The sequence below is a fragment of the Megalobrama amblycephala genome, linkage group LG24 (assembly GCF_018812025.1).
Source record: "Megalobrama amblycephala isolate DHTTF-2021 linkage group LG24, ASM1881202v1, whole genome shotgun sequence".
NCBI lineage: Eukaryota > Metazoa > Chordata > Actinopteri > Cypriniformes > Xenocyprididae > Megalobrama > Megalobrama amblycephala.
Genome location: NC_063067.1, coordinates 24540356 through 24551404, shown reverse-complemented (window position 1 = coordinate 24551404; position 11049 = coordinate 24540356). Strand labels below are relative to the sequence as shown.

Sequence of the window (11049 nt, the reverse complement as noted above, 5' to 3'; positions counted from 1 at the left end):
GCTCAAGATACAGCAGTGCCTTTGTCTCTATGATAATGTAAAGGTATAGGTGATACTGCCAGACTGATTGGATTAGCACCTATGCATTTGAATGACACAGTTATGCTGATTAGATCATGGCTGGGAAATGTAGGGTATGAGCTGATTCCTGTATTTCATTTGCATCCTTTTGTTTAGATTGTCCACACCTCTACTCTATGTATCCCTCCCCCTTGAATGTATATGAACTACCAAGTCACTGCCTTAGTTAGATTTTGGATGACCACAGCGACGCACAGCGTGTTTCTCAATAAAGAGTAACTTCTGCTTCAAGAGATCCCAAAGTCTCCTGGTCTATGCTTCTGAGATTTCCAACAGTACATACATGTTCCTCACATATTATGGTAGCCTAGTTTGTGCTGAATACAGTGTAATGACACTTTTGTCATTAATATGTTTATAATCAACTGATAAAAGCACAAATGTCAGAGCATGTCAAAACTTCTCCAGGGCCCAAAATCAGCCTCAGACTCCAGAGGGTTAAACATTTCTTCTGGCCGTCTATGAAATCTGATTTAGCCAAGTTCTGTAAGTCATGTCATTCCTGCCAGTTAGCTGGTAAACCTAACCAGGTTATTCCCCCAGCTCCTCTAAAACCAATCCCTGCTCTTGGAGAACCATTTGAGCGTATTTTAATCGACTGTGTTGGCCCTTTGCCAAAGACAAAATCTGGTAACTCCTATCTTTTAACTTTAATGTGTGCAACCACCAGATTCCCTGAAGCAATCCCATTACGAACTCTGAAAGCTCCAGCTATCATTAAAGCCATTGTCAAATTCTGCACTACGTTTGGTCTACCCCGGTATATTCAATCTGATCAGGGTAGTAATTTTATGTCCAAAGTATTTGCAAAAGTAATGAGGCAATTAAATGTCAAACATCAAGTGTCGAGTGCCTACCATCCACAATCGCAAGGTGTTCTTGAACGTTTTCACCAAACGTTAAAATCTATGCTTCGTACCTTTTGTGTAGAGCGAGAGCGTGATTGGGATGAAGAAATTCCTCTCTTGTTGTTTGCGGCGCGTAATACGACACAAGCATCACTTGGTTTTAGTCCGTCTGAGTTAATTTTTGGTCATTCTGTACGTGGGCCATTGAAAGTTCTGCAGGAACAAATATTGGGTGTTAAGTGCTCTTCTCAGCCAGAATAATGTTTTAGATTATGTCAGTAGTTTTCGTGAGCGTTTGCATACTGCGTGGAGTTTGGCAAGAAAATCACTTAGTGCTGTTCAAGAGCAAATGAAAACTCGCTATGATCGTGAAGCCGTGCAACGTTCTTTTCAGATTGGGGATCGCGTTCTTGTTTTATTGCCAATACCAGGCTCTCCGTTGAAGGCTAAATTTGTTGGGCCCTTATGAAATTCAGGCAAAGTTAGGAGAGACTGATTATGTTGTGAATACTTTTAATCGCAGAAGAAAATCAAGAGTGTGTCATGTTAATATGCTTAAGGCATATGTAGCTCATACTGATGTGACAAATGTGGCTGTTGCAGCAACTGTTGTACCTGTGAATGTGTCTCTGTCTGACTATTCACCCGAGAGTGATGATTTAAAAATGAGAAGTGCTTCATTTTTGACTGCTCGTTTGTTAAATTCTGACACTCTGAAGAACTTGTCCACCAAATTATCACATTTACCTGTTTCTGCTCAAGCTGATCTCAGAAATTTAATCAATAAGTATCCTACATTATTTAATGATTTTCACACATGTCATAGAACATGACATTGATGTCGGTTCGCATGCCCCTGTCAAGCAGAACGCCTACCGAGTTAATCCTGTTAAAAGGAATCTCATGAAACAGGAAACTCATTATCTGTTAGAACATGGTTTAGCAGTTCCCAGTAGTAGTCCCTGGTGTTCACCGTGTTTGTTAGTCCCCAAGTCCGATGGTACGTCCAGATTTTGTACCGATTATAGGAAAGTCAATGCCTTAACTAAACCTGATTCATTTCCATTGCCTCGTGTTGAAGATTGTGTTGACCATGTTGGGAATTCAAAATTTGTCACTAAACTCGACCTATTAAAATGGGTACTGGCAAGTACCTCTTACTGAGAAGGCTTCTGATAATTTCTGCCTTTGCTACTCCCGATGCATTCCTTCAATACAGGGTTATGGCATTCGGACTACGAAATGCTGGTGCAACATTTCAGCGTTTAATGTTAAGAGTGTTCGCTAATGTACCCAACTGTGAAGCTTACCTTGATGATGTTGTCTGTTATTCAGATTCTTGGGATGAGCATGTCAAACTTCTGAACTGTGTTTTTAAACGTTTGAAAGAGGCCAATCTTACATTAAATTTGGCAAAATGTGAATTTGCTTGTGCAATTGTAACCTATTTAGGGAAGGAGGTTGGAAATGGCAAAGTTCGACCTCTTGACTCCAAAATTCGAAGTTATTCTGGATTTTCCTACGCCTACGACGAAGAGAGAGCTTAGGCGTTTTTTAGGCATGACCGGCTACTATAGAAGTTTCTGTAGGAACTTTTCAGATGTGGCGAATCCTCTTACAGGTTTACTCCGTAAAGGGATCTCTTTTGAGTGGACTCCTACATGTCAGTTTGCCTTTGAGGCATTGAAGACTCTGTTGTGTAGCGCACCTGTACTTTCTGCCCCACGCTTTGACAAAGCGTTCAAGTTAGATGTTGATGCCAGTGGCACAGGTGCTGGTGCAGTTTTAATTCAGACTGATGATGCTGGAATAGACCACCCGATTAGTTTTTTTTCCAAGAAATTTCTCAAACACCAACTAAATTATAGTACTATAGAGAAGGAAGCTCTCGCGTTGTTACTTGCAATTCAACATTTTGAAGTGTACATTGGGTCCAGTGCACAACCAGTTTCTGTGTATACTGACCACAATCCTTTGGTTTTCCTTCAACACATGTCAAATGCAAATCACAGGCTCATGCGTTGGGCACTAATTTGTCAAGGGTTTAATCTGAGTATCCAGCACAAAAGAGGGGTTGAAAATGTGATTGCTGACACTCTTTCATGTATCCATTCCTAAAAACCTATGGTTTTTATTTTTAAGGGTGAGGGTGTTACGTCCAATGTCTTGTTTAAGTGTTTTTGTGCAGGAGAAGGTGTGGCCTGCGCAGAGGTCCTGATTGGTCTGGGCCCAATTGACTGATTCCTGCTCCCGTGATATAAGGACCACCCCAAACACCTTATGGGGCCGACTTTGTGCCATTTTGTTTGTTGCTTTGCTTTGTGTTCTTTTGTGTTTATGTGTGCTTTGTAGAATTTGTTTCTGTTCGGTTTGAGTTATAATTTGCTTTTGTCTTCAGTTACCTTATGTAAAAGGGAGTGTGACGCCATTTATTTTTGCATATATCTTTATTCTATGTTTTGAGTTAAGGGAGTTAGGGAAGTTACTTTGTAATTTTCTTTGATGCTCTTTTTTTTTTTGTTTGTTTTAGGGAATTTAGAGGGTATTTAAATTAGTTACTTTTGTTTGTTATTTTGGCCTGGTCCACTCCTGAATTTAATCCCTTTGTTTGTATATTTTCATTATATTGTGTTAATAAATCTACCTTTGTTAAAAACTTTATCATCGAGTGAGCACACATTCATTTATGTTACTGCTGGCCCTAGACGGTCGTAACACAGTGACTTCGGTAAAGTTGGTTTTATATTCGCACATTCGGACATCCGTTTTCAATAGCCTTGTTAATCACACTACATTGGACATTCAGTGGACATTCACAAGTAAATATGCCATTAAAACAATACTTGCCTATTTTGATCGACTGTGAAAAATGTTGTAAGTTGACAATCGTTGGTTGTCAATATCATGTCGCTGCTTAAAATTCGCAAACATTAATTTATTGCACATTTATCGGAAAGTCTGAATTTATCAGAAGTCCGAATGTGCGAATATAAAACCAACTTTACCGAAGTCAAACAGTGCTGTATTCAGCGCACACAGAGCCAAACCACAAGAGCCACAAGAGCCCATTAATGAAACCAAGAGCAACACAGACCGCATCCAATCCAAAGCCAAGCCAATCCAATCGTAATCGCAACCGCAATAAAATGCGTCTTCCACAACAGCAGCAATGCATAAAGCCACAATCCATTTAAACCGCTGACATACCTCGTTTGCCGTTAGTATGTGCGTCGTGTCCCATTGATCCACTTCATGGAGCGCGTCCGCGACAACATGCGGTGTGCAGGTAGAGCCGTTTCCAAACTGCGTCCAGATAATCTTCAAACAGCTTTTCTGTTGACTAACATGTAGCGGCAACCTATAGCCGCTGAGAGGCTAAGCAGCAGGACAAACTGTGTGACGCGTTTCAGTTACTATGCATTTAAAACCGTGTACATTTATTGTTGTTTTAATGAAATATAGTCCATGAAAAGGAAACACTTGAATCTGTAGACATGTTGAGAATGGTTAAAAATGGTCAACAGAAAGTGAGCATTCCCACCTGCTCACCCCCTCTCTATGCACCTACTTTCAAAAACAGGAAACACTATTACATAAATACCTACACCAACTTGCGCATGACCAACATACCCGGAAATACATACAAAAAACAAAACAAAATAAAAGACACACATTTTCTGCACTTACAGGAAGCGTCTACCTCCACGATGAAAGGCTTCTCTGGGTCAGGGTGGATGAGGAGCGGTGCACTGGTTAATGCTTCTCTTAAGGTGTTAAAAACTTTGGCCAATTCTGGTGACCAGGACAGAGACTTGGGCTTGTTGCAGAGGAGACTGGTAAGTGGATAAGGTATGGAGCTGCAGTTCTGGATGAATCTTCTGTAGAAGTTGGAAAACCCGAGGAACCTCTGGAGCTCTTTTATGGTGGATGGAATGGGCCAGTTCTTGATGGCCTCCACCTTCCCCTCATCCATCTGGATGCGATTGCTACAGATGTTGTATCCAAGGAACTGCACTGAGGGTTGGTGGAACGAACATTTCTCAGCTTTGAGGAACAACTGGAATTCCCTCAGGCTTTGTAAGACCTCCGCAACGTGGTGGCGATGTTCGGCCATGCTCCAGGAATAGATCAGGGTATCATCAATGTAGACTAGGATGGACTTATGGAGGAAATCCCGGAGAACCTCGTGGGTGAAGTCCTGGAATACGGAGGGGGCACTGACCAGGCCATACGACATAACGAGGCACTCATAGTGTCCAGTAGGGGTCACCAAGGCCGTCTTCCACTCGTCCCCCTCACGTATCCGGATGAGGTTATAAGTGCTGCGGAGGTCCAACTTGGTGAAGACAGTGGCACCACGGAGATGTTACAGAGCCGCTGGGACAAGGGGAAGAGGATTTCTGAACTTAACTGTTATCTTGTTAAGAGCCCGGTAATAAATACAAGGCCGCAAGCCTCTGTCCTTTTTGGCCATGAAGAAGAAGCTCGAAGCAGCAGGGGAAGTGGATGGATGGATGTAACCTTGGTTTAGTGGTCCAGTAGCACCACAATATAAACACAATCCTCGGGTCAGCCATCTCTGCCGTTCAGCGAGAGTTAGACGATTGTTCTCCAATTGCATGGGTTCTGCTACTGGTTCTGGAGGGCTGACGGGACTCTGGCTGATGGAGGGATGGTTTGCGTAGCAGCTGGCCCTGGTGTTCTTCGAGACACAACTGCATACGAGTGGCGAAACTGATGGAGAGTTGTATGAAACATTTGAGCCCAATGGAATCCTTGTATGCAGCGAGATGCAGCCACACCCTGGGATCCAGACCCTGACGATAGGTAATGAGCAATGCTTGTTCATTCCATCCACTGGCAGCAGCAAGAGTCCTAAACTTGAGGCCATAATCGTTAACAGACATTGATCCTTGTTTTAACTGATAGAGTTGGTCACCCACCGATGAATCACCAGCTGATCTACCGAAAACCTCCTTGAAATGAGTGAGGAAATTAGCCAGAGACTGGGTTACTGGTCCATGCTGCGACCAAATGGTTTCCGCCCATTGTAGCACACGTCCATTCAACTGGGATATAATGAAAGCGACCTTGGAGCGATCATCAGGATATAACTGCGGCTGCATCTCCAGGACCAGCGAGCACTGTAGGATGAAGCCGTTGCAATCCTCCGCCGAGCCAGAGAAGGGTGCTGGTTTGGCCATGGGACTGGCGTATACCGGTGGTGAAGGAGTGAAGGCGGTGTTTGCAGAAGTGAGCGCTGGTGAAGTTGCTGAAGGATTTGCAGAGAGTGTTCGATGGAGGGCATCCACGAGTTCTAGAAATGGATCTGGTGAGCTCATGCTGTTTGATCTTTAGTGTGGGTCCGGTCTTCTGTTACAGACAGAAGGGTAGGAGACAACAGGTTTGCAGGTAAAGTTGCGTTTATTAACAAACAGCAGTGAAACACAGATGAGCAGGTAAGTTATGGGTAAATTGGTACTTGTGATGGTGAAACTGTGGTAATAATACTGTCCTTTATCTTGCAGGTGGATGACTCATGGATGGCAGGAAGCAGAGTGGAGAAGCAGACTCACAGAGACGGTAGGATGACACACACACAGATAGAAAGCACGAAGACTGGGAAGCACGCTGGAGTAGAATGGGTAATTATTCATGATGACTAGAAGCATTGGAAGAGTAGTACTTGGTATCAATGAGACCAGACAGTGAACTGAGGTGAGTGGTGTGCTTAAGTATCTGTGGTGATTGGGTGATGATGAGGATCAGGTGTGTGTGGTTAGAACTCTGGTGAGGGAGTACGCTGTGATTGGCTGATGGTTGAGCCTGGCGGGTCTGTGACAGCTAGTGGTTTTCCGAAGTTACTAGCCACTCAGCATTTTCACTGGCCACAATTTTGCAAATCAAGACTACATTGTATATCAGCTGATATATACAGGTGGGCAAGGGGTGGGCAATATAAGCATAATATGAGAAATTTTGTGTTATTTTTGTTAGGCTATATAAAAAGAACAAAGAAGCAAATTACAAATAGTAAATTTAAAAATCTTTTTTCAGATACAGTAGGTTTATTGTATACATTTATACATTTATACATGTAAATGTACATGTATACATTTATTTAACATCTTTTGTTTTTTGATTAACATTAATGACAGACAGCTATTTCATTGGGCTGCTGAATGCATGTAAGTAATATACTGACACATATCTAGTTTTTATCCACCTGTTTACGTCCACTTAAACCATAACTCCACACGTTGGGCATTTTGACATCTGTGTGTGCGTGTATTTGACTATTCAGGCGCAAGAAGACCTGATCGTGCGTGTGAGAGAGAGCACTTCTGTTGTGTGTCATTCAGCTCGATTCTGCCTTCACTAACAGCAAGTTAATCGATAAAGAATTGTGATTAGATTTTATGATATGATTAGTGGATATGATGTCATGGTCACAAGACACACGAGAGCCAATGCCACTTCACAAAGCTGACGTATCAGCTTGGCCAAGCTGGTGGAGACCTGGTTGAGCTGATCATTTTCTGGTCCAAGCTTTTGGTGCTGGTGGACCAGCTTGGCCTCAGCTGGAGGAGACCTGGTCAAGCTGGTTCACCAGCTCAGCCAAGTTGGTCATTATATGGTCCAAGCTGGTGGTGCTTGTGGACCAGCTAATGACCAGCATGGACCAGCTCAAGACCAGCTTAAACCAGCTACCAGCTTGAGCTGTTTTTTCCAGTAGGGCGGCTATGGGAGTGATGGTAAAAATGACATCTTTATCTCTTCTGACTGTCGTTATCAATCACTCTCTATTTTTTCCCTCTTTTTGAAGGTTGTAAAAACACTATTGTGGAGTTTGTCTATTTGCGCAAATGGAAAAAAATATAAATATATTTAATGTAGTCTCTCATTCACCGCTATAAAAGTTTACTAAGAACTATGACTTTAAGAACTATGATGACTTCCGCTACTGAGAAACACGGAAATGTGAAAAGGGTCTATTGAGGATTTTTAAAATCAAGTACTCAAATTTAAACGAGGAATCATGAAAGTATTAATTACATTCATTTAAACAACTCATGGCAGGAGAGCCAGCTGACAATGTCGATTGTCCTTTTTGTTTTTCTTCTCAAGTCACGCTTGATCTTGTGAGATCTCGTCTCACTGTGAAATCATTCCTACAATCAACAGGTGTGTGGTCTCGCAGTCCAACTGAATCATCTAGTGCAGTGGCTAGGGCTGGGTATCGTTCAAAAATGTTCAATATCTATACCTTGACTTCGATACCGATTGCTGAACGATACCTTTTTCAATACCAATTTTATAAAATCTGTTTTAACAAGATTACATTACACTTACCTCAAAAAATCTTTGGTTTTATATTTTGTTTGTTCACTTTTTTTAACAGACTCAAAGACTCGTCTCCTGAGCCACTGCACAAAGGAATAAAAAAAGCACAAATGAACAAAATGTAACCAACACATACAAATACATCTGTGCAAATAGTTTTAATAAAGTTCATATATCTAGTCTATAAATGCAAAATGAACAGTTTCAAGTCAGTAAGTCAGATCTTTAAATCACTCAGCAATTGATCTTCTTCAAAAAATTAATTAATTAATTATTAACTAGAGAGAGAGTGAGCGAGAGAGAGAGAGCATGTCTGCTTTTTCTGGAGAAAGCAGTTGAAAATGTCCACTGTGAGGGTGTGGATGATGCTTGCACACAGTGGCAGTATCAGGAGGGCGCTGATACCTTTTCCACCAGAACTGTTCGCGTTCTGGAGCCAGAGCCTGTGCTCATACAGGCGAACTTGAGCCTGTCACGAACCGGTCGCGTGTTTCCACAGACCTGAGGAACGAACGCTGATGTAACGCTGCTGTGTGTTGTACCTGTCCAGTCTAAAAAACATTGCGCGTCCCGCTGTTTGTGCACTTCTGTTTTGCTGTTCACAGTATCTGGAGTGACTGTAGTGAACCGGCTGCTAGCATAAACAGCCGGTACTCTCACCCGTCCTTTTCTGAGATAAACTGAAAGTGAACGCGTTGATTCATTCGCTCTCTCGCACTCAGCGTCTCTCTCTCACGCGCATAGTTTTATATATTTAGATATAAATAATAATTGTTGTAAAGTCAAATGTGTGTGTGTGTGTGTGTGTGTGTGTGTGTGTGTACGTACATGGTTGGGCATGGGGATATGGGTGAAAAGAAATCTGATTGGCTAGTTTAGTTGTGTTGCTTTTTCCAGTGTGGCAATAAATTAAATATAACAACAAAAACAATAATTATAATAATACTAATAATACTACTAAAATAAAACTACTGAGTTGTTAGAGGGAAGTAAATTGTGCTGTTATATTATTGCTTTTATACCGTTTATATGACAGAACATATGATAAAGGCTACAGGCTTATATTTTTTACATGTTAGTAAATGGACTTGAACTTCCATATACCTGTAGAGTGTAGAAATAATATTTTTCTGTGTTTAAGTGTTTCTTGAGTTGAGGTGACTGAGTGATTGATCTGTAAATGATTGAACACATGAGCTGCTCCTCAGTAAGGAGATACGATCAACATTTAACATTCTTTACTTTAAACACACTCAATCTAGTGTTGTCAGTTTCTTACCTGAATACTGCTGTTAGACCCACCTGAAAAAATAAAGCAGTCCGTTTCATTTGTATCTTTATTCTATTGTATTTATTTGTGCTATTGTTAATTTGTTTATTTGTTCTTATTTCATTTGTTTTAATTCAATTTAACATTTGAAATCAAGCTTGTGCTGTGTGTGTAAGATATTGCAACAAAATTACCCCATTGTAAAAATAAATACATTGAGTTAGCAAATATTTGTGAGATAATTGTAATGGTAATTGATTAATGTTTATATATGAAAAAAACGTAAAAGTTTTATCATATAAATTGATCTCTTCAGAAGACTTTTTGATGGGCTAGACTTTCAATATATGGATAAAAAAGAAATAATATTAAAAATATCTATATGACATATATACCGTGGTGTCGAAAATGGTATTGAATATCGAGACTTTTCAAGGTATCGTATCGAAGTTAGAAATTCCAGTATCATGACAGCACAAGTCAGGAATTTGGTACATGACGAACATAAAGTATCATTAATGACCATCACATCCATCTCTTTTCTGTGATCATCTTTACATATTATTTAATGTGATATACATAATTTGTTATGTAAGTTTATATATGTTTTCCCTCTCACACAAACACACACTAACAACATGGTAAATCTCACATTAAACATGGTGATTTTAAAATAATGAAGTCTGTTGATCTGAGAGAGTGAAGAGTGTGTCATTGTTCTCTACAGGTTGAGTTGTTGTGGTGTCACAGATGAAGATTGTGCTGCTCTGGCTTCAGCTCTGAGATCAAACCCCTCCTCACACCTGAAAGTATTGGAACTGACTGGGAATAATCTAGGAGACTCAGGACTGAAGCTGCTGAAGGATCTGGAGGATGATCCACATTATAATCTGGAGATACTAATGTAAGATTAGTTTTTAACAATTTTCATCATCATATTTTCATTCAAAGTTCAAATGGCTGTTTTACTCACTAGAAATAAAGGAAATTGTACCAGGTTCAGTAACACCACGTGTGTGTGTGTGTGTGTGTGTGTGTGTGTGTGTGTGTGCGTGCGTGTGTGAACATTTTGTCTGAGATCATCAGATAATGAGTCTTAAATTCAGCTTCAGTTTCTGTAGGTCTCTGAACTTTAAACTTTAAATTCTAACTTTAAAGTTTAATTCTGCTCATATTGTTGTGACTGATTGAATAAATAATATTAATATTATTTTCAGCTTTTCTCCTTTAACTGTCTCTGTGTGTGTGTGTGTGTGATAATCTGAGATTTGGGTTGTTTGATATTAACAATATTAAATCTGTAGTGGAGTGTAATGATCATTTCTGCTGGTTCTGGATCAGCTGTCCATTGTGTGAAAGTGACCTTTCATGACCTTTTGATTTTGTAAAGTGACTTTGAGCATCAGACTGAAGCAATATTATCCCAATCTTTTTTATTGGTTTTTAGGGACAGTACAGAATAGGACATCATGAAAACAGTAAACAATAAAATGTTGTCCATTATTA

The 11049-nt window shown here is 40.4% G+C and overlaps 1 pseudogene; it reads left to right on the top strand.

Annotated features, from left to right (window-relative positions):
• LOC125260502 overlaps positions 1–11049 on the top strand; it is a 175620-nt pseudogene that overhangs the window by 151781 nt on the left and 12790 nt on the right.